Source organism: Giraffa tippelskirchi, chromosome 13 (genome assembly GCF_054371585.1).
Source record: "Giraffa tippelskirchi isolate mGirTip1 chromosome 13, T2T-mGirTip1v1.2.pri, whole genome shotgun sequence".
Classification (NCBI taxonomy): domain Eukaryota; kingdom Metazoa; phylum Chordata; class Mammalia; order Artiodactyla; family Giraffidae; genus Giraffa; species Giraffa tippelskirchi.
In genome coordinates this window covers 120,278,402-120,301,709 of record NC_137287.1, presented here as the reverse complement: position 1 = coordinate 120,301,709, position 23,308 = coordinate 120,278,402, and the positions used below count along the sequence as shown (strand labels likewise).

The following is a 23,308-nucleotide window of genomic DNA, read 5'->3' as shown; positions in this document are numbered from 1 at the left end:
CTCGGAACAAGGCAGCAGGCTTGTTTACTGTGCCTCAAGGGCCCTGTCCACGCAGGCCACCTCCCAGATCTCAGCCCGTCTTCTTCCTGTTCCGATGACCCCTCCTCAGCCCGTCCTGGCCCTGCTGCAGGGGGAGGGGCCCGGGCGGGTGGAAGGAGCTGCAGGAAACTCGGCATCGAATGTGGGCTCCTGGGCTCGGGGTAAAGCTGGTTGCGGGCTCAGCAGGCGTCTCTACCGAGGACTGCGGGTACAGAAAGGGGATCGCACCGAGTCCAGACAGCGTCCCCAAGGAGCCGCCGGGGTGTGTCCAGAGAGTCCGTGTGCCCTTCCTCTTGGGTCCGCACCTGTGTGCCCCGCTCCCACGCATTTGGCTGGTGTGTGTTTAATTTTCTGGTGGATTTGTTTCTCTTGTCAGGGAAGCAGAATCGCTCCTTGACTTGCGATCCCCAGTGGGGGATGAGGTTGGGGGTGAGCGTGTCACCCCCTCCTCGGGCAGAGGCACAGCCTTGGAAGGTGCGTCGCCAGGTGCCAAGTGGACTTGGGGAGGCTGTGACTCGCTGGGGACCGGGATGCGGGTCCTGCCCTGTGGTCAGACCCGAGTCCCCTCTCAGGCCTGGGACAGGAGTAAGAGTTTTCAGTGAGGGGGTGTTCCTTACCTCTTGAGCGCATCTGCCACCCCCCAGCTAGCTGCTGAGAACAGAGTACATCTTAGTGGATGACATCCTAACACCTGCCCCCAGAACCTTCCAGGGGCATCTGGAAGGTCAGGTCGGGCAGCATCCTTCATTCAGTCAGCAAATATTGACCACGTGTCAGCTCTGCACCCGGGGTGGAGAGAGAAATCGATCAGCCTCTGCCTTCAGGGAGCACTCAGTCTGCTGGGAGAACTGGACTTGGGCATACCGGAGGTCTGAGGGAGGCAGCTGAATGAAGAGTTAACAGCAGGAGGAGGGATAGAGTCTGGGTGTCCTGGGTTCACACCCTGACTCTGCCAGCTACTGGCTGTGTGACACTGGGCAAGTGACTTAACCTCTCTGTGGCTAAAGTGGAATGATGATGGTACTCGGAAAAGAGATGATGACTGTAAAGCATTAAGCAGAGCACCTGGCAGAATGAGTCCCATAGATGTTAGCTATTATTATTATTGTTCTTTTTATGGAGGTAAAGATAAAGCAGATATGGATGTACTAGAGGGAGGAGATGGTGAGGGTCTGGGTTGAATGACTCACTCTGCTCAGAAAATCTGGGGCAGCTTCTGGGAGGAGGTGACATTTGAGCAGGGCATTGAGCGATGTGAAGGAAGAATGTTCCAGGCTTCAGGAACACCCTAGACAGCATGCAGAACTGACAGCACACTGTCTCGGAGCTCAAGGTCTGAGTCTGTCCGCAGATGGTTTTAGCAGCTCAGGATGTCAAGTTGACACCAGTTACCAGCATTTACAGATTTGGAGATTTCTCTTAAAAGGTTGGATCTCTGGCTGGTGTTAATAACCAGAAGATCTGGCAACACTGGGCCCATGTTCTCTGTGTTAAGAGTACTCAGGAGTTGGGGGGCTGCCCTCCACTGAGATCAGAGCTGGGCTCCCGGCCCCCCCAATTGTAACCAGGTCCAGTGTGTTCGTCCAAGTCCTTGCCTGGTTCCTCTGGGCACCTTGTTGGTGACCCTGGACAGGGATTTGTTACTGGTTGTGGGAAATGTTTGGAAAGAAGTTCCCAGGTCTCACTGACTGTCATGTCTAAGCATTTTTGTTGTTGTTCAATCTCTCAGTTGTGTCCGACTCTTTGCAACCCCATGGACTGCAGCACGCCAGGCCTCCCTGTCCTTCACTATCTCCCTGAGTTTGCTCAAACTCATGTCCATTGAGTCAGTGGTGCCATCCAACCATCTCATCCTCTGTCATCCCCTTCTCCTCCTGCCCTCAATCTTTCCCAGCATCAGGGTCTTTTCTAATGAGTCAGCTCCAAGCATAGGTGGCCAAATTTTTGGAGCTTCAGCTTCAGCATCAGTCCTTCCATGAATATTCAGGGGAAAAAGACTTTGGATTTACCCAAAGTCTATTTTTAAAAAATATAGGTAGAAGTGAGACTTTGACTTATAAAGTTGAACTTCCCCTCAATAAAAATGACAGTGTTGTCCTTCATTTCAGTAGCGAGGGGTTGGGGTCTGTTCTTTTGCACAGATTTTTCATGGGGATCAAGGGAGGATAATTGAGATGTGAATTAAATTCTTCATCAGGTGACACACTGGGGTGTCAGCCTGGCCAGCGTGGTTGATATGAGTTCTTGCACGTGGGAGCGGGGACGAGTGTGTTTATCATGGGTTTCAAGCTCAGAAAGTAACGGAAAGTAATGGAATCGAACCCCACAGATTGGGGACAGGGAGCCAGTTTGTTTCCCTCGGCCCCTCCAAATTCCATGCTTGCTAAAAACAAGTGCTGCAGATTTTATCTGCACTCTGCCAGTGAGCAAAGGAAATCCCAGCTCAGAACCGGATGAAGCTGAACCTGACAGCATCCATACGCCCTATAGTACTGACCCAGCCCACCGCTTCATCTTGGGCACTGAGGGTGGGATTTGTCTCTGTTCGCCCCTGAAATGATGGAGAAGCTGCATTCGCTTTGAGCGGCACACTCAAACCCCCATCAGAAAGGAGGCTTTGGGGTGGCTGGGGTTCTGGCCCCACAGACTTGGGCGGGGGCTCGTTCTGCCTGCCCGGAGGTCAGCTCCAACACCCCGGTGCCTGGACAGGAGGCCAGGGAAGCCTCTGAACTTGCTGTTGGGTCCCCAGTTGGGACCCTCCTGAGCTGTGCATTTGAGTCCCCATGCAGCCTCCTCTCCCACGTGGCTCGCTTGCGGGCGGTGGGCACCCCCGTTCACAGTTGCCTTCGGTCCAGCGAGTGGCTGTCTTCTCACTCATCGTCTCTCTCCGCGAACAGAGGGCTTGGGCGTCTGGCGGCCTCCCGGGCCTCACTAGTCCTTGAGGAGTCAGAGTGAGCGTTTCCTTCTTACAACAGACTTCATTTCCCTTTCCTTCCAGAAGCCCTTCTTGGCAGACTCTGGCTTCTCGGCCTCTCGCCTCCCTGCCGCGGGAGGTGAGAATCTCGCCCTTGCTGTGAGGTGACCGGGGGTGGGGGCCCGGGGGGCCTCTCCGCTGGCAGCCGAGTCCCAGCCCCTCACCCGTCACGGCCGAGTCTCTGGATGGGGCGGTGTTCAGCTCTTGGCTGGGGCGGGCTGCCTCCGGAGCGAGCAGAGGTCTGAAAATGGTAGCAAAGGAAAGGGCTCTGGGGCCTGAAATAACAAGTCTCTTAAGAGTGAAGTGGAAGGGAATCACTGGTGTGCACTGCGTTTCCACTTGAAAGTAAAAGGACGATTTTTTAACAAAGAGGAAATGGGAGGAGCCGCTGTAGCAGAAGAGCAGCTGGCTGGGGAAGCCTCTGGACTCGCCTTTGGTTCCCAGCTGTAACCCTTCCGAGCTGGGTGCCTTGGGCAGCTTACTTCGCCTCTCTGAGCTACCGTCTGAGGCGTCACAGTGCCCGGTGCCAGGCGTGGCCTAGGCGGCAGCGTGGGCCCTGCCCCTTCCTCTCTGTTCTAAGGACTCATGAGCCAAATGAATGAATGACGACCCTGAGCTGCCTTAGAGAAAGGCTTGAAACGGGTGACGGTAACTCGGACATTTATGGAGCACTCACTATGTGCCGGGTGCTGTTCTAAAGCTCTTTGCGTGTATTATATAATCCCCTTGAGCACACCCGAGGTGGGCATCTGTTTCTACCCTTGTACAGTCCGGGCCGGTGCTCTGTAGCCCCAGTGATCTTAGACCTGAGACACAGATGGGGCCTGAGAAAGCTGACCGTCAGAGCTGCCGGGTTCCAGGCCAGGCTCTTTGCTTGGTCTTTCTGCCCATCCTGGTAGGAGAGCATCCTAGTGCTGACGTCAGCACGGACGAAGGAGCCACGCATGGACTGAGCTGGACTGGGTGCTGCCTCCACACGCTGACCTCTCAGGGGGTCAGCTCGGCCGGGTCTTCTTGGGGCGTTGAACCAGGCGGCTCTTTCTGCAGAGCTGCCTGGGATGGAGGAGCTGGCTTGCGTCCAGAGCCATAATGGGAGGCACTCTCCTCCTGCGAGAGAGGAGTCACCCCCGAGTGGGAAGGTGAGCGGAATGGTCCGCAAGACTGAAGTGATTTCTCTGGTACATCATTAATTTCCCATTACTCAGACGTGACGTGATGCCAGTAAACCTCATCCCGTGTCCAGAACAGCTCCATGAAAACACAGTGAAGATGATGGCTAATGTTCATTGAGCACTTACTATGTGCTGACACGGTTGTAAGTTGCCCGTGTGTAACAACTCATTTCCTCCTCATGAGTCTATGAAATAGGCAGGCGCTATTTCCATTTTACACACGCAGAAGCATTTTTGGAGGGTCTGAGTGGCTTGTCCCAGGTCACCAGCCAGCGAGTTCGGCAGCCAAAACTCGAGCTTGGATCTGCCAGCTCCCAACCCCACCCTCAGTCTATACCGCTGGCTTCCACTGCTTTGAAATCCCTTCTTCTGGTTTCCTGATGACAAATCCAGGGCCCAGAAGCTTTGGGTGACTTTGCAAATGCCACACAGTCCACCAGGGTTGCAGGCTCAGCACCCTGGCCTCAAACTGAGGACGCCAGCACGCGATGCTCCGACTCCATGCGCCCGCGGACGCCGCGGGGACCGGAGGACCCCGGCGACATGAAAGGAAGGCGCTCGGCCTTGACGAGGGCCCAGCCCCGGCGCTCCCTGGATACAGTTAAAAGGAAAGTTCCCGATAAGGAGATGCTTTATCACGCCTCTTGACAGGCCACGCTTCCTCCCTTCTGCAGCGCGAGCCTTAAACCTCTTCCAAGCCCCTGGCGTGGGGCCTCGGCGCCTCCCCCTCCCCCCCGGGGCCCCGGTGGACTGGGGAGGCCATTAGCCATGGGAATGGGCCTGGGGGTGGGTGGGTGCCAACTCTTTGAAACCATCCAGGGGGCGGCCCAGGCCGCCCTTATCTTGGCCTGTTGGTGTTTCTGGGCCGGAAAAGGGAAGCGCAAAGAGGAAAGCCTTTCTCCTGTGGCTTTTGTATTCGGTTCACATTAAATGAGGCGGGGTCGGGGTTTTGTTGTCTGTTTTCCCACTTTTCAGTGCGAGGATGATGGATGGCTCTTGGCGGGGCTGGCGCCCGGTTCTCCGGGGGTGGCATGCCACCCGCCCAGCCGCGCTCACGCGAACCCGCTCCCGGCCGCGGCCGGAGTCTCCGCTGCGGCTCCTGGACGAGCCTGGGGGGCTGTGCTGGGTCTGAGTAGGGGTCCCTGGGCTCCCGGGGTTAGCCCTGCGGAGCTCTGCCAGCTCCCGGCGGTGCCAGGGTGCGGAGGGCTGTGAATTCATTCACTCCCGGGCCCTGGCAGCCAGCGGCCTTGTCTAGACAGGAAGATGTGTGTGAACGGATTGAAAGACCAGGCCCCTGCTGGGGTGAGAAGGAGCCCGGAGCATCGGGCCGGGATCCGGCCCTGAGCGGAGCCCAGGCTGGTGTAGCAGGACGTTTGCGGAGCTGCCTGTGGAGGGTGGGGCACACAGAGGGCTGGAAGAGCCGCGGGGAGATGGGGCCAGACCTAGAGAGATTCTCAGGTCTCTCCTGGAGAGAGAGGCGGGGCGCGCCTGTGTGCGTGCTCCCCATCAGCGGGACAAGAGTGAGAAATGGATAGAGGGATGCACAAGCAGGTGTGTGTGTGCACAGATGTGTGTAGAGACCCGTGTGTACCCAGGGGGTGCCCGTGCTGGTTTGTACTGGTTTATGGGAATCTACTGTTAAGTTTTCAGGATTCTCCTATGTTTTCCTATAATCTATGCCCCTGAGGTTATTTACATCCATTGTCTCCCTACCATGGAAATGATCTGTAGGGTCCACCACTGAACATCCCTTCCCAAGCCTGGTAACTCTCCATAAGTGAAAGTTGCTCAGTCGTGTCCGACTCTTTGCGATTCCATGGAATTCTCCAGGCCAGAATACTGGAGTGGGTAGCCTTTCCCTTCTCCAGGGGACCTTCCCAACCCAGGAATTGAAGCGGGGTCTCCTGCACTGCAGGCAGATTCTTTACCAACTGAAATCAACCTTGGTGGGAATATTTACACCATGGAAATCGGCAAACCCTACAAACTGAGCTTTTCCCATGGAGAACTGGTTGTTAAACACTTAGCCCACCCCTGGAGACCCCACAGGTGCACACACAGAATGAGGAAGACAGGCAGGCTGGCAGATGGCTCCCTGAAAAAATGGCCACTTTTGGTTAGAGGAAAATGCATCAGTTTTACACCTCAGTGGGTTTTCTTTTTCCACTTCCTTCTCTGCACGCAGGACCCCTCTGCTAGCACACGGGCAGGGCAATGGTACCTCTTCTTCTTGCAGAGCTTCTCAGCTCCTTGAGCGAAAGGTTTGCTGAGCCTCTCCTGTGTCTGGCGCTGATCCAGGTAGATTTTTACCCAGTCCCTTGATGATTGCCTGGCTCCCAAGTCTGCCTGTGCTTTTCCCTAGCACTGCCTCTGATGGACTTCTACATCAGTTAGTGTTCTTCAACTGGGGTTCCCTGGGGCTTCCTAGTCAATGAATTCTGTGGTACTTAATCAGCATTTTAAAAAAACATTTATAATTGTTTTCTTGGCACCTTTATTTTGCTGTGTATTTATGTGTACCTTTGATTGCTGACCGATGGTCCTGGATTCCTATTTGTGGTAGAGACATAAAGTTTAATTAACAATTTTTATTCTTTAAAAATTTTTTGAAAAATTCAAACATACATAAAATTAGAATGGCACAATGAAGCCCCTATATACTCATCACTCGACAACTATCAACATTCTGTCAGCATTTTCTACTGAAGAGTTTTGAACAGCATTATTGTATATCCAAATATTTCTAGTAGCTTTAACTCGAGTTTATTGATTCTTTTTTAACATTTTAAAATTGAGATATATTTGAGATACAATATTATATACTTTATAGGTATACAGCGTAGTGATTCATAATTTTTAAAGGTTATGTTCCACTTACAGTTATTATGAAATATTGGCTCTGTGTTCTGTGTTGTACAATATCACCTTTTGGCTTATTTATTCTCATGCATAATAGTTAGTGTAACTGTTTATGGTGTACATATAGTATGAGCAAACTCCAGGAGACAGCAAAGGACAGGGAAGCCTGGCATGCTGCTGCACACGGGGTCACAAAGAGTCGGACACGACTTAGGGACTGAGCAACGCCAACATTCTATAAGTATTTGTATAGCTATATATTATGCAAAAAAATGTAAAGTTTATTTGAAAATGTTTCTGCAAGTAAGAATACAAGTTACATTTTAAAAGAGAACGGTTCGGTGACTAACGGCCTAGTAAGAGCTTTGGAACATGGCGGGAGAAGGGTCGAGGTGTGGGGACACTGTGTGGCCCCTGTGGGCCTGCCTGCTCTGAGGCAGCAGGAGCAGAGTGCCATACTAGGGTCAGGAGAGTGGACCTCGGAGGCAGACCCGTCTGCTAGGAACCCTGACTTCTCGCTTCCTGGCTGTGTGACTTTGGACAAATTGCCCAACCTCTCTGCGCCTTGGTTCCCTCATATAAAATAATAGTGTCTGCCTCACAGGGTTGCCATGAGGACTGACTGAGTGGATAGCTGTTGAACAATGCCCAATATGTAAGGAGCACTCAGTACATTATTAGCTGGTTCTGTAGTTATGATGATGATGATTAATTATAGCATCCCCCATTATACAAAGTTTTCCCTAGCGTGGCTTTTTTTGAGAGAGTGCTCAACAAATATTTGTTGACTTGAGTTTTAAATTTTTAGAAAACTGCCAGGCCTGGCACCTTTCAACCAGGAAAAAGCAATTCGGAAACCAGACAGAAAGTAAGCAGCGATTTTATTTCGAGCGCGCACCATCGTCACCCCTGTGTGTGTCAGACAGACAGCCTCTCTAGACACCCATTCCAGTTGTGCCTAAGAGGGCGAGCAGACTGACCAGAGTGTCATTGCCTGACATGTTTCTGAGCGGTTGGATCTTTTGACTCTCTGTCTGTGGCACTTTCTTTCAGATTCACTTCAGTTCTGGCTCTTAAGAGAAATTTTAATTGTTATGAAGCCTTGTGCACCAAAAAGTCTACTCTTTGAACCTTGAATACTTTTTAAATTGAGGTTCCCCTGAGCATAGTCATCTTATTCCCATTGAGAGGCAGTCGAGGGGATGTGAAGGTGTGGAGGAAATAGTGGGGTGGTGGGATGGTGAGATGATGGGTCTTTCAGTTAGGCTTAGGTTACATCTACCGGAAACTCAAAATAGGGAGGTAAATATTAACCTTGTAGATGTAACAGGCCTTTGGGAGGGGTCCATGGAGGATGCTTCCTGATGAGAGGGCAGGAAAGGTCTATGATGGATGATCCAAGGGGGGGTGATTTTGTTCTCAGAGGGCATTTGACAGTGTCCATAGACAATTTTTGGTCATCACAACTGAGTTGGGCAGGGGAGCATCTTGTGGGCGGAGCCAGAGATGCTGCTAAACCTTCATAATGCACAGGACAGTTCCGCCTGCGCGCCCCACTCCCCGCCCTGCACCCAGACTGAAAAGTGAAAGGCGCTCAGTTGTGTCTGACTCTTTGCGACCCCGTGGACTGTAGCTTGCCAGGCTCCTCTGTCCGTGGGATTCTCCAGGCCAGAATACTGGAGTGGGTACCTGTTCCCTTCTCCAGGGGGTCTACCCAACCCAGGAACTGAGTCCAGGTCTCCCACATTTCAGGCGGATTCTTTACCAGCTGAGCAACCAGGGAAGCCCCACAGAGAATGAGCTGGCCCCTAAACCAACCTCAGTCAATCGTGCTGAGGCTGAAAAATCCTGATTCACTAGCTTTTCAAAACCCCACATCTTCAGTAAACTGTGGGACAGTGATAATCTCGGATGTCACCACCCATCTGGAGAGGTACCTGATTCTCCACCCAGGGCATGTGTGGTCAGTCAGTGTTCTGAGAACAACTTTCAGCTCCGCAGCCCTGCCCTGAGAGGCTGTCTGCTGGACGAACGAATAAATGAATGAGTGAATGGGCGCGGGGCTGCCTCCAGAAAGAGGTGAGTCAGGCCAGATGGGCCCGCATGCTTCCATCGTGTTGTGAAAGCCGGCCTCGAGCGGCTCCGCACAAGAACAGGCTCCTTGTTCCTGGATGATGCGATCTGTTGATCTGCCAAAGGGGCCCTGCCTCTCCCCAGGTCACCGACAGAGGCCCGTCTCCGCGCCGTCTCGCCGTGCGCACGGTGCAGGGGTTATGCAGAGCCCTCCAAAAACCCACCCTTTGAAATGAAAGAAACTGGATCTTTAAAATCCCAAAATAGAGTGCGGAAAGGTACACATCACGTCTGCCTTCTCCTTTTTTCCCCTTTGTGGCAAAAGTGACTCAGAGTTTTTGGTCTGGATCCAGAGAGACCTGCGTGGCCTTTGGGGTGGGGGCGGGGGGTGTCGTTTGATTGGGAATAGCTCACCGTTTTAATGCCTTGACTGGCTCAGCTGCCTGTCTTGCATTTCACAAGTTCTGGCTTTTCCCACCCCACCATCTCTGGGTTCTTTTTCAGCTTTTGGCTCAAGGGAAAGAGGAGGGGCCAGAGTTTATGCCTCGCCCAGATGGCACTGTCTTTAGTAGAACATTTATGTGAGCTGAGCTGCGTTTTCTTTGGGATGTTTCACCTAAGTGTTCAGAGGGGCTGCCCTTGGAGCTGGCTGCGGATTCTCGTCTCGGCATCCTCGGGTGTTGACACAGCCGTGTTGGGTACCACTGGTCAGGGTCAGATAGGTGCACCAGGTCTTCCTGAGCTACTTTCAGTCCTCTGTTGCCCCTTCCAGGGGGCACTCAATTTCTCCCCCTTCCCTGCTTCTCCCAGAGCCCAGGTACCCAGCAGACATCAAACACTTCATTCCTCAATATCAGGTCGATGCCCTGGGCCAGAGGCTCATGGAGAAATGTTTCTGAAGGTTGCTCTTGCTTGTTGTCTGCTCTTTGGGTGAACACAAAGGCCTGTGTCTCACCTTTCCTCACCATCTCCAAGAGGTTGCCAAGTCAATGCCCTTTCAACTCAGTTTCTCCCTATGTTCATCTCTAAATGCTGCTGGAAAAGAGATTGTACACTTAATATTTCCAGCCTGAGTTTGTCTCCTCTTTGACTTCCAATGGAATTGGCCTGGTATAATATGTCTCTTTCATGGTGAGACACATTCCTGCAGACTGGCTCAAGTGGTAGTGAACTCAGGCAGACTCCAAACATGGGGATTCTCTTCTAGACATGAATAAGTCTCCTTTCTCAGGGTCACTGGAGGATGAATCACTTGGCAGTATGTGGAGCCACATAGGAACCTAAGAATTAATCTGTTCATTTATTTACTTAGCAAATATTTATTGAACATCTGCTATATGCCAGCTACTGTTCAAGAGGCTGGGACATAGCAATGAATAAGCTTTCATTTTAGCAGACAGACAATCATCAAGGAGCAAATGCATAAGCTAATGCTCATTGAAGGGGATCAGCAGGATGGATGGAGTGACAGTGAGGAGGCCCTGCTTCCGTCAGGCTGTGCAGAGAAGGCCCTGGGCTTAGGCTGAGACCTACAGGCTCCGGGGGTTGTCAGCCGTGGGAAGGCCTGGGGGAAGCGTGTTCTAAGTTGCGGGAGCATAAGTGCAAAGGCCCTGGGGTAGGAGCAAACTCAGCGTGTTTTAGGAGCAGCACGGAGGCCTGCGTGGCTGGACCAGAGTGGGGAGATGAGGTTGGTGACATGGGCAAGGGCCAGCTGATGTAGGGTTTTGTAGACTGTGATGAAGCTTTTGGATTTTCTAAATGCACCTGAGGGTTGTTACATTTTAGAGACCAAAGAAAGCTTTTCACGGTGGTTTCTTCCAAGACCTTAGACTAGAGGGAAGCAGTTCCTTGTCCAAAGTCACCCAGGCATCGTGAAGGGATATTCGTGAAAGGTGACACTGATTGAGCGCTTGCAACACGCGTTGTGTGTCACTCACTGAAACCTCCCAGCAACTCCGTGAGGGTGTGTTGTCACTGGTCCCATCAACAGATGAGGAAACGGAGGCCCTGAGATGTAAATGTCTTGCTCTGCTGTGATGGAGTCAGGGACCCATGCCAGGATGTAACCCCTGACAGTCTGGCTTCTCCAGGGTTCGTGCTCTGCATCTCAGGGTTATGCTGGTTCTACCCAGGGAGGACACAGAGATGTGAGGAGTACTCGCTTGGCTTCTTAAAGCAGAAAAAAAAAAACCCCAAACCTCCTTCCAAATGTCGACTCCGAAAAGGCTTGCATATTTCAGTCCAGCACTTCCAGACTCATCTCCTAGGTGACTCAGTCGCTCCTTGGCCGGGAGAGAGAGTTGCTCAGGATGGGGGTGCCGGTGGGGAGCCATGGCTGAGCGGAAGTTTCTGTCGGGTGGACCAGAAGCTGGGGGCTGAGCGCGCAGAGGGGTGGGTGGGGCCAGAGAAGGGAAAGTTGGTGTCTGGGTGGGTGGGGGGCACAGTGATCCAGTTTCTTTGTTCAAAGACCCCTGGGGGGCTCTGGGGAGAGGGCCGTGGGGTAGAGCATGGATCCTGAATCCCATTAGGCTCATGTGCCTGCCTCTGATCTCGCCACACTGTGTTCCCCGGCTTCCTCGGGGTTTCAAATGTGGACATGGTAATTGGAAACAAATTTAGCATGTGCCAGGCCATCGAGCCTCTCTCTTTAGTCAGCATGCTTGCTGTGCGGTAGATATGTCTGTTTTTAATTTCCAGTGATGCGAGAAATATAGAATGACTTGATTCTTAATTTAGAATACTGAGAGAGACTGACTTGTTTTGTTTTCAAGCCCATGCAAAGTGTCTCATTCTCTTTTTATGGCTCGCAGGGTGATTTTTTAAAACGTGGCCCTGTGGAAGTGGGGAGGAGCCAGATAGGGATCGGGGGATTAAGAGGTACAAACTACTACGTATAAAATAAATAAGCTACATGGATAGATTGTACAGCACAGGGAACAGAGCCAATATTTTATAACTACAAATGGAATATAACCTTTAAAAATTGTGAATCACTACGTTGTACACCTCAGACTTATGTAACATGGTACATCAACAATGCCTTGATTGAAATCAAGTAAAATAAAATAGAATGTGGCTCCGGCAGAGAGGCCTCTGGCCACGGAGGTCTCCTGCCAGGCTGAAGGCGGCCCTGACGGGGGCATCCCCCGCTTGGCTGAGAAGGCAGGCAGAGGGCTCATCTGTCACATCCCGGAGATGCCGCCACCTCTTTTTGGAGCAGGAGGAGTCCAGGTGCCAGTTGTCCAACCAGCCGTGTCCTGCCCACACTGAGCGGGACACAATGGTCTCTGCAGGCCAGGAAGATAATTGTGGTGCCCGCGTGGGCTGCAGAACCGCCCTTTGTCGTGGAGGAGGGCAGGTGTGGAAGGATGACAGCGGCTCAAACTCCTCCCACGGGGCTCCCCTCCCTCCTGGGGTCGCGCAGTGTCCAGCACCCGCATGGTGCTGTAGGCACTGCAGAGGCCTCGGTGAGCAACACGAGGAAGTTGCTGATGCCCTAGTAGGGGAGGAAAAAAAAAAATCACATAAATACATCTCGGAGCTGAGCGTCCGGCGATGATGAATCTCTGTTGCGACACAAAGCCGGGTGGGTGGGTTAACAGTGAGATGGGCGTGGGCTGCCGTGTTGGGATGAGCCGTGAGGCAGAGCCTCTCTGATGGGAGGTCATCTGGGGAGAGGCTTGAGAGAGGACGGGAATGAGCCCTGCGGGCGTGGCGGAAGAGCGCCCCACGCAGAGGGCGCACTGGGTGCCCAGACCCTGAGGCTGGAGTGTGCCCGCGGTGCCCAGCTTGTCGGAGGACAGCAAGGCCCCTGTGGCTGCCGCGGAGGGAGCCGGGAGGGTGCTGGAGGTGGAGGGTCTTCTGAGTCATGTTAAAGACATTGGCTTTGTGATCTGAACGAGATGTTTGCTCTGGGCGGGGGTGGGGGTGGGTTGAGCAGAGGAGCGACAGGATAGAATGTGCAGTGGTTGTTTTGTTTCCAAATATTTATTCATTTGGCTGCGTCGGGCCTTTGTTGCGTCCGGCGGGATCTTTGGTCACGGCGCACGGACTCGCTAGTTCCAGCGTATGGGCTCGGTAGTGGCTCAGAGCGGGCTTCGTTGCTCCTCAGCTTGCGGGATCTTACTTCCCTAATCGGGGATGGAACCCTCGTCCCCCGCTTCGCAAGGTGAATTCTTAACCACTGGACCACCAGGGAAGGCCCTCATGTGCAGTTTTAAAGTACATTCTAGCTGCTTTGTGCAGGAGATCACATGGAAAGGGGACGAGACGGGCAAGGATGGAAACAAAGAGACCAGGAGGGAGTTAGGGTAACAGTGCAGGCAGGAGGTGGGCCCCGTGAGGGGTCTACTGCGCAGGTCCAGGCAAAAGCTGCTGGTAGCCTGGACCCTAGCAGTGGTAATCGGACTTGCGAGTCACTGGGTTTCCAACGTTGAGGCACCAAGACTTGCCACTCCCCTGGATGTGGTGTGTGGTTGCTTCCCTGCTGGTGAGGGCCCCCCCCACCCTGGACTCGAGGGGGGCCTACTGGCCCCTCTGCCGGCCTCCTCCTTTGCTGGGGGGCTCCACCTTGGACTCCTGCTCCTGAGGTTTCCGTGGGTGGGTGCTGAGTCTTCACTTGTCTCACAGGATGGGACAGGACGTGGCACATGGTTTTATGCCTTCATTGCTTTTGTTTTCCTTCTTTGTGGCTTTTAAAACAAATGTCAGGGTTTACGAAGGGAAAAGCAGAGGGGCTCACTTTGAATGAATATTTTGGCTTTACTCTTTCTATGTTACACCTTCATTTGTGTTGAACTGTAACCCACGTATTGGGTTCAGGGGAGCTACAACCATTGGCTCCTGGGACAACAGAGTTCCTTCCTGGGAGTGATTGAAGCCCAGTAGACGTTGTAAAATAAGGCCTGATTTCTTTTCTACTTTTATTTTGGATATACACTTACACACTACACATACACATAAACACATGTCCCTTCTCCACCCTAGAAACACAAGAGATACATTTGTTCTCACAGTTATGTTTTGTTTTGGAGATTATTCTATATCAGTATATACAAAGCTTCCTGAGGGTGCCCCGTATGGTTGCTCACATTGTGCACTGCACACCTCCAGGGGTTGCCATTCAGACACTGGTCTGAATGTGCTGGTCCCTAGCATACTCATTCTTTCTTTCTTTTTTTTTAATAACAGTATTATAGACCATAATGTACCACTACTGATGTAACTAGTACTCTTTTGATGGACCTTTAGGTTCTTGCCAATATTTTGCTGTTTTAAAGAGCGCTTCATTGAATAACTTCATCATTAATTTTTGTTGCACATCCATGGGATAACCCACTCGCTAGGAGCGGAATTACTGCAGCCAAGGGAGTGTAGTGATTTGTAATTTTGACAGATAACCGCAAAGTTGTCTGCCACAGATCTGGGCACACCCTGTTTCTGCGGACTCAGCTCTTGGGTTCATGTGTTTCCACCAGGTCAACTTTTACCTGAGTGACGCCCTTGTTCCGTCTTTTGCATCAGTCAGACATCGAGCAGATGGAGGAAATATCCTTCCTGCCATAGACCTAGGTTCAAATCTCTGCACTGCAGCTTGCTTGGTTGAGCACCTCACATCACTGAGCCTCCGTTTCTTCTTTCGTAAAAGGGCAGTTAGTTGCTCTTGGAACTTCAGGAGGATGGAAAAGGACCAGAGAGGCAACAATTAATTGGGCACCTAACTATATCTTGCAATTATGAAAAACACAGCAAAGAAAACTATTACTGGGAGCCCCCGCCTCATCCAGGGAGCAAGGAAAGACTTTCTTGGGAAATAATATTTGAGCCACACTCTGCAGTATGATTAGGAATTAACTCGGGGAGAGGGTGTTTCTGAAAGGTCAGAGGCAGGGAGCCCATGGTAAGAGAATGGGGCCAGATCACATGTGGTCGTGGTGCAGCCAGTGGGAGCTGGGAGTTTAGAAAAAGTCATTCTGGCCACAGGACAGAAAATGATGCGTGAGGACCAGGGGGAATGCAGGGAAACTCTTTAGGAGAGAAATAGTGGTGTTTTGTATGGAAGTGATGGATGGGGAAGTAGTGATGGATCTGAGTGCCCTTCCGGAAATCACACTGATAGGACTTTGAGATGGATCCACTACGGAGGTGAGGCACAGGGAGGATTAGGGAGGAGGGATGAGTTAGTTTAAATGATGTTTTTAACATGTGCCCATTAGGTGGCTGTGTAATGCTTGTTGGGACCACTGAGACGAGAGGACACTCATGGACTAGCTTTCCTCGTGTGTGTGTGTGTGTGATGGGACTGCGGTTGGGGTAGCAGCTATGTTCTGCAATTTTTTGCATCTAAAAATAAAGGCAGAATTTGGGATTCATGTGCATTTGTAACAGACCTTCGCCCCACGTGCTGTATGGCAGTTGGGAATTACAATGAAATGTCCCCATGGACTTTTTCCTTCTTTCACAATGTAATCTTTGAGAACGATACCAATTTCCTAATATTCCAAATTCAACAACAAAAAAATGCTACTTAACATCGTTAAAATTTGATTTTAGTAAAATTCGAAACAGTTTCCTTGGCCAGTTGCCATTTTGCAAATCAATCCCACATTTTAGGTTTGATGGCAGCCTCATGCATCTGAGAGTATTTAAAAACTCTGAACAGAGTTGATAGAGGAATGGTTTTTAGGGAAGTGTCACTTGTGAGTTCTCACTGCAACATTACCTAACAGGGAGTGCTTGAACAACCTAAATGCCCAGCTGCAGGGGGTTAAAGATGTGGGTCCAAACAAAGGGTGAATACAAGGGGTGCAGGGGAGGACAACATTTAAGGTAGCACTTACTGTCAGGTACCCAGTTTGCATTGGCATAGCCCTGAGAGCCAGTGCCTCCTTAAATCGTGCGCCTGGGCCCCTCACTAGTCTTGTGCCAATCTAAGCCCAGGGAGATTCTATGCAATCATTTGAGATTGTCCCATTAAACAGCATTTAGCAACAAAGGGCAATGGTCACACTATATCTAAAATAGAATCCCAGCTGTGCTTCCCTAAGTGCGTAGAAGATGACTGTGGAAAGATGTACACCAAAATGCGTATTTATTTTGTGGGAGTATTTTCTCTGTGTTGTTCTATTGCTAAGTCATGTCCGACTCTTTGCGACCCTGTGGACTGCAGCACACCAGGTTCCCCTGTCCTTCACTATCTGGCGGAGCTTGCTCAAACTCATGCCCATCAAGTCGGTGATGTCATCCAACCATCTCATCCTCTGTCGCCCCCTTCTCCTCCTGCCTTCAATCTTTCCCAGCATCAGGGTCTTTTCCAGTGAGTCAGTTCTTCCCATCGGGTGGCCAGAGTATTGGGGCTTCGGCTTCAGTATCAGTCCTTCCACTGATTATTCAGGACTGATTTCCTTTAGGATTGACTGGTTTGATCTCCTTGCTGTCCAGGCAACTCTCAAGAATCTTCTATAATTCATATATTTTTATATTGTCCATTTTTCTACAATGTGTGATGAGTCCTTCTTTCATAACAAGACAAAGGGAAAGCAAGTATCATCATGTACCGATGCCCTTTGATCTGTGCATCATGACAGTTAAGTTGCCCCTAAGAGTGGGCAGAGCTTGAATTTGGGGGTGAGGGTGGGTCTTATGAGCTTTCTCTGGGAAACTGGGGGTCTCTGAGATGCAGACACGATTCCTTGTATTCCTTGTTCCTTTGGCTGAGTAGGTGGGATGTACCCGCCTGTCTTAATAGACATAGTCTGAGATCTGAGAGCATCTGGAGGCAGATGACAGAGAGAAGGCAGGTCTGGCCACGTCCCTGCAGTCCCACCGATGGCTTTGGAGCTGTAGGGTCACGAGCAAGTGGCTTAACCCCCGCTAAGCCTCGGCCTTCTCACCCCAAAAGGGACTTGCCTGCCTTTCCCTCTGGACGTTGTTGTGCAGGAGCGGTCAGCTCCGACACCTGCCTGCCCATGCAGCAGACCCTCATGGTGTGTGTCTGAAGCACCTCCTTCTTCCTGGAATCCTGCAGACTGCCTGGGAAATTACAAGATGCGGAACATGTTCGCTCTCACTAGGCTGCAGCAAGTGGAGCCTCTTCTGCTTTGGAAGCTGGCTGACTTTGAGCTTCTAGGTTGCAACGGGCAGGCAGGCGGGTGTCTGCTATGGCTGGGAGGCCACCCTGCTTGCCAAGCGCCCCTGAGATGACCTTATCTTTGGAGAAGCCTGGAAAGTAGCCTCAAGACCGTGGTCTTCCTCAAATGGGGGACCACAAGGTGTTTGGGACCTCAGGGGTAGGACGTGCCTTCCCAAGACATCAAGCTCTGTTTGCAAGACCCAATCACTCAGTTTTTGGAGAAGCATGTAAATTACTATATGCTCTTCTCAAACCTCCAGAGCTGGCAAGGCTCCCCCAGAATGCACATGCTCTGAGTACCTTCTGCCACCTTTTGGGGAGGGGGAGGGTGGAGAGGGGAGGGGAAGCTGTCTTTCCAGGTTAGGTGGTATGGTTCTCCCAGCCTTCCACGTCAGGGGCTCTTCAGCTGCGCACAGAGATGAGGGAGTAAGTGCCTGGGTTCCACCACACACGAGTGTGTTTCAGGTTGTTTTCACACGTTGAGTCTTTCACATTCATTCTTTGCTCCTCCATTCAGTTCTGTCGTATCGCCTCCGTGTTTTGAGTTGCATCATCCTCTGATGACAAGAAGTCTTGTTTCGTGGGCACCTCCTGTGTGCTGGGCTTTGGGGCCCTACAGAGATCATCTGATTTAGCCTTCCAAGAGCCCTGGGAAGTGGAAGGTGATGTCCTTGTTTCACAGGAGCAAATGGAGGCTCAGCGAGGTGGGGTCACTGCTCTGAGGTCACACAGCTGCTAGTAAGAAGCAGGGCCTGGGTGGAGAGCTGGGGGTGTCTGACCAAATGTGAAGTCCCTTTTCCCACCCTCTCTGGGAGGGGGAGCTCACGTGGGTGGGGTGGGTTCCGTCTGCGCACGTGGCATCAGCTAGTCCAGCTTATACAGGGGCTGCTCTGAGACCCAGAGAGTTCCTGCTGAAAGCAGCAGGTTCCTCTCTCAAGAAGCAGCATTATTTGTTTTGGTTGCTGTTGCCCGTTTCTCTGCTTCCCTCCCTCCGCCCCCCTCCCCCACTTCTTGTTCAGCAGGAAGAACACTCTGGATCTTATCATTTAGCACTGGTGTCTCCTTTGAGAACCCAATCTGCTCTTTCTGACCCATAGTTGTAGGTCATAAAGCAGCTGTGAACCCACCAGATGGCAAGGACACAGACAGCACACTGTGGAAATAGACTGAGAGCCTGCAGGTCCAGAGCATCCTGCCCCGCACTAACGGTGTCCACTGAGGCATGTCGCCAGGACCTCGCCAGCCTCAGTTTCCTCATGTACAGAATGGGCCCATCCTGCCTAGAATTGCTGCCATACGTGTGAAACGTTGAGTATGGCCCTTGGCCTTGAGGACAGCGTATGCTTAGTCACCACACTGTTGTTGATGGTGGCCATTGATTCTTAGTGATCACGCTGAACAAAACAAACACACTTCCTTCTATGAAGGACTTCCTGTTCAAGTGGGAGAGAGAGATACTGATCAAATTAACAACTAACAAGACAATGTCAGATGGTAACGAAGTGACTATTCCAATGGTGTGTTAGTGAATCTTTAAGATCCACTTTTCTGGAAAAAACAGCCCCCGATTTTTAGCATTTTCTGATTTCTGTGGTGTAAATATCCTCCCCGTGGTTGATTTCAGGCTACCAAAATGATGTCTGATAGCTCTTAAAAATTCCTGGAAGTTTAACCAACTGACTCTTGCTAGTCTGAAAGAGCTGGCTCCAGCACTGGGCATATGTAGATAATGGTGGTTTGGGAGAGACCTGAAGATCTGAGAGCTAGAAGTACCAGTGGAAGAGTATGCCAGCAGAGAAGGTGCCTATGCAAAGGCCCTGAGGTTGGAGAGAGTTCGCTGTGCTCAGGGAACAGAAGCTTGGCTTGTGTCGGCAGGAGCGTAGTGGGGGGCAGATAGGAAGACAGAGGCTGGGCTGTTGGCAGCCTCACAGATAGACCATGGCATCAAGTTTGAATTTTCTTCTCCAGCCACAGGAAGTCTTTGGAGGGTTATGAGCGGGGGAATGTCTGGGTCCGATTTGCATTTTTCTGAGGCTCAGTGGGCGGTTCTGTTAGACACCAGCAGAAGTTGGTGAGAGCGGTGGCAGCCACTCGGGGCGGCAGTGGTGACCTGATTAACGTGCCACTGGGGAGGGGGAAGCGGAGGTGGCTGCCCTCAGGTAGAGCCATGGGGCTGTGACAGGTTCTGTCTCCAGCTGCTCTCTGGCTGTTTACCCTGAATGCACACAGCCTGCGATCTCTGCTCTTGGGTCACGGGGAGGCAGACGGAGCCTCAGACCATTTGGATCACTATCTATGCCACCTGCTTTCCTCCTTAATTCTGACCGATTTTGTAATTACCACCTCCCGGGAAATCCCGAACAGGAGGTGAGGAGAGATGTTTATCTTGGGTCCAAATGAAAGGCAAGATGGACAAAAACAAAACCTCTTCTCCACGCTGCCCTTCCTCCTGTGATTTTTGTCTCCATCAGTCCCTTATTCTGCAATTTGCATGGGGGGGTGGAAAGATAAGACTGACTGCATTTCCACCTTTGCCCAAGGGTGCTTCTCGGGTGTGTATCGGACATGTATGTAAATGTTGTGGGTGTCAGCTTGTCAGATTATGAAGAAGGTTGCCATCTGGCCCTGCTCCACCCTTAGCTTGCCTCTTGGTCTAGGGCTTACAGGGGCACGAGAGATGCCATCTTTCTGGACTGGCATTGTCTAGTAGAACTTTCTCGAGGATGAAAGCGTCCTGTATCTTGCCGTCCATCGTGGTAGCCACCAGGCATTTGTGGCTCCTGGGTGCTTGTCATGTGTGGCTCGTGTGACTGAGAAACTGACTTCTCAGCTCAATTTTCGTAGTATCTGCTGTCTTGAACAGCGAAATTCTAGACCACGTGTGCTCATCTGTTGCCCTGGAGCCTTGGGTTTATAGTTGACTAGAGAGCCTCCTAGACTCTTGTAGAACGCTGTGGAAGGTGGGATCTCAAGTGAGCTGTCACTTGTCACACCCTGCTTCCTCCCAGTTTGCAGAGAAAGGAGCAGAGTCACAGAAAGAGTACGGGACTTTCCCAGAATTTCTCAGCTGCGGAGTGGCCAGATGGGAACCCAGCTTCTAACCCTTAGCTGAGCATCCTTTTCTCTTTTCTGATGTATTATTTTCAAAAACCAGTGTTAAATTTCACAGGTTTCCAGGCAGCTCTTCTGCCTGTAACTTTGTGGATCAAGTTGAAGTCCTCTTTGACCTTGACCTCAACCTTGATATCCTCCTCCATCCCTGGAAGTGATCGTGGTATGGTCAGTTTGGAGCACATCCTTCCACACCTTTTGCTGTTGTATTTACATGAATATAAATGAATGGATCAAAAACATTCAGCATTAAAAATAATAAGTTGTTTCCTGCTATCCAAATAAAAAAATATATATTTTTTACAAGTTACTTTTCTCTTTCAATAGTATGTCTTCGATCTTTCTGGGCAAGGTCGTAGATCTCTACCATACTGTTTTTGAAACTGTTGCAATCTTTCATAGCTGCTGCTGCTGCTGCTGCTAAGTCGCTTCAGTCGTGTCCGACTCTGTGCGACCCCATAGACGGTAGCCCATCAGGCTCCGCCGTCCCTGGGATCCTCCAGGCAAGAATACTGGAGTGGATTGCCATTTCCTTCTCCAGTGCATGAAAGGGAAAAGTGAAAGTGAAGTCGCTCAGTCGTGTCCAACTCTTAGCGACCCCATGGACTGTAGCCTACCGGGCTCCTCCGTCCATGGGATTTTCCAGGCAAGAGTACTGGAGTGGGGTGCCATTGCCTTCTCCGCTTTCATAGCTAGGACATGTTATATTACTCATAAGCCTAATTGACGAAACTATGTTCAACAACTCTGTTCATGTTAGTAACCATTTTTGTGCTTATCTCTTGTATGCAGATTTCATCTAGGGTACTTACTGAGAAGTGGGTTTATTAGGTCATAGGGAATATGTATTTTTAATTTTAATAGCTGCTACTCGAAAAATAGTTATACCATTTACATTCTTATCATCTTCAGGAGAGTGTGTTCTCACAGCCTCCAGAATACCTAATATTATCAAATATCTACAAGGGTGCTTCTCTAGTGGGTGAAACATGATATCCCGTAGTTGTTTAATTTTGTGTTTGTATTTTCCTGTTTACAAGGCAAGTTGAACATCTTTTCTATGCTAATGGTCATTCGTTTTTCTGTGAATCGCCTGTTCAAACCTGTTGTCTGTTTTGCTGTTGGATTCTTTTTATTAACTTATTTAGCAAATTGTATTAGAATGCCTGCCATGTGCCAAGCATTATTCTAGGTGCTAGGGATTCCGTGGCGAGTTAAATCAATAGACATCCCTGCCTGCAAGGAGGTGATGGTCTAGTTGTAGGAGAAAGACCTAAGCAAAAGGAACTGAGAAAACATGTAGGATGTTTTATGGGATGAAAGAAGGGAAAGGAGTTAGGGAGGGCCACTGGGGGTGGGACTTGATTTTAAATGGGTTGGCCAGGAATCTTGGCCTTTACTTATTCATTTGTCGTCTTTCTTCTTTTTTTTATAATATTCATTTATTTGTTTATGGCTCTGTTGGGTCTCCACTGCTGCTCACGGGTTTCTTTGATGGCGGCGGGCGGGGGCTGCCCTCTAGCTGTGGCGCGTGGGGCTCCTTCCCGTGGGGGCTGCTCTCTGTGGGGCATCTCCTGTTGCAGAGCCCAGGGTCTACAGCCTGTGGGCTGAGTGGCTGTGGCGCCCGGGCTCAGTTGCTCCACGGCTCCTGGGATCGTCCGGGACCGGGGACTGAACTGGTTTCCCCTGCATTGCAAGGCAGACTCTTAACTACTGGACGGCCAGTGAACCCCCCTACATAGAGGACTTCTCTGGTGAGAAGGTCACCAGAGGTGAAAATCCACCCCCCCTTTTTTTCTCCCCAGTAATAAGAACACTGAGCATCTATGGTAGGTGTTAGGGATAAAACAAGGAATATAAACCTGATCCCTGTGTTTTGGAACTTAGAACATTTTTTGTTTGGTGCTAAGCTTTCCTAGAGGGGTGGTCTCTAGCGTCCCAAGGTGGCTATGGAAACTCGTGGCTATGATCGTGCCTTTTGGTGTGTTTGTAAAAATTAACATCTATACGAGCTGTTGGTGTTTTGCAAGTGTCCAGTACCCACTTCTTAAAACAGTTTGGAGTTTAGTCTTCTACATTCCTCTGCGGAACCACTGCTGTCCCCTGAGCTGAATTAATCTAGGGGGGATATTTGTTGCCATCTAAGAGTTAATACAGTGTTCAATTATTTCATTTATTTACTTGTTTTAGGTTTTCTTCTTTCTTCTCCTATCCCCCACTCCACCCTAGATTCTCAGTTCCAAAACACAGGGACCAGGTCTCCATTCCTTGTTTTATCCCTAACACCTTCCATAGATGCTCAGTGTTCTTATTACTGGGGGAAAAAAGGGGGGGAGGTTCACCTCTGGTGACCTTCTCACCAGAGAAGTCTCCTCTGTAGGCGTCCTTTACATATTCTATGTATTAATCCTTTGCCTATTATATGTTACACATATTTCCTTCCAGTCTTTACTTTTCTTTTAACCTCGATGATAGTACGTTTGCCTTGCTCTTTTTTTAAATTATAAAATTTGACTTGTTAATTGAAATATAGTCATATAAAAACTGAAAGTTCCTTCTTCTGATCTTTCCAGGCAACCCCTGTCAAGAGCTCTGGTTTATCTTTTCCAATTATTTTCTGTTCTCACTACCATCTCCATGACCCCAGTCACCAGTGAAGCATAGTTTCTGGCTGTTTCTCCATAAATGCAGCTCTGATGTATCGGATGCTTTCTCATGGCTGCTTAATATTCATTTTTAGAGAGGATCCCTGTAAGTTGTCCAGGCGTCCCCTCTGACTGGCAGCTAGGTTGTTTCTGTTTCTCCATAACTCTAGACACTGCAGCAACCCTGTGTCCTTTCTGCTACCCAGGAGCTTCTCTGGTCTTTTTGTTTGTTGGGACTACAGCCACCATGGTTGTTCAGTTGCTAAGTCATGTCTGACTCTTTGTGACCTCACGGACGGTAGCC

The 23,308-nt window shown here is 50.5% G+C and overlaps 1 protein-coding gene and 1 long non-coding RNA gene across 9 annotated transcripts in view; one reads left to right on the top strand and one right to left on the bottom strand.

The window, feature by feature from the left end:
* NFATC2 (nuclear factor of activated T cells 2) overlaps positions 1-23,308 on the top strand; it is a 154,634-nt gene that overhangs the window by 57,110 nt on the left and 74,216 nt on the right. The gene's annotated exons all lie outside the window — the stretch shown is intronic.
* Positions 12,055-23,279, bottom strand: LOC145533251 (uncharacterized). The gene is made up of 4 exons (XR_014073940.1): positions 22,404-23,279; positions 21,760-22,045; positions 14,607-14,785; positions 12,055-12,613 (listed from the first exon to the last, which is right to left on the bottom strand). It is a non-coding gene; the product is annotated as an uncharacterized LOC145533251 (long non-coding RNA).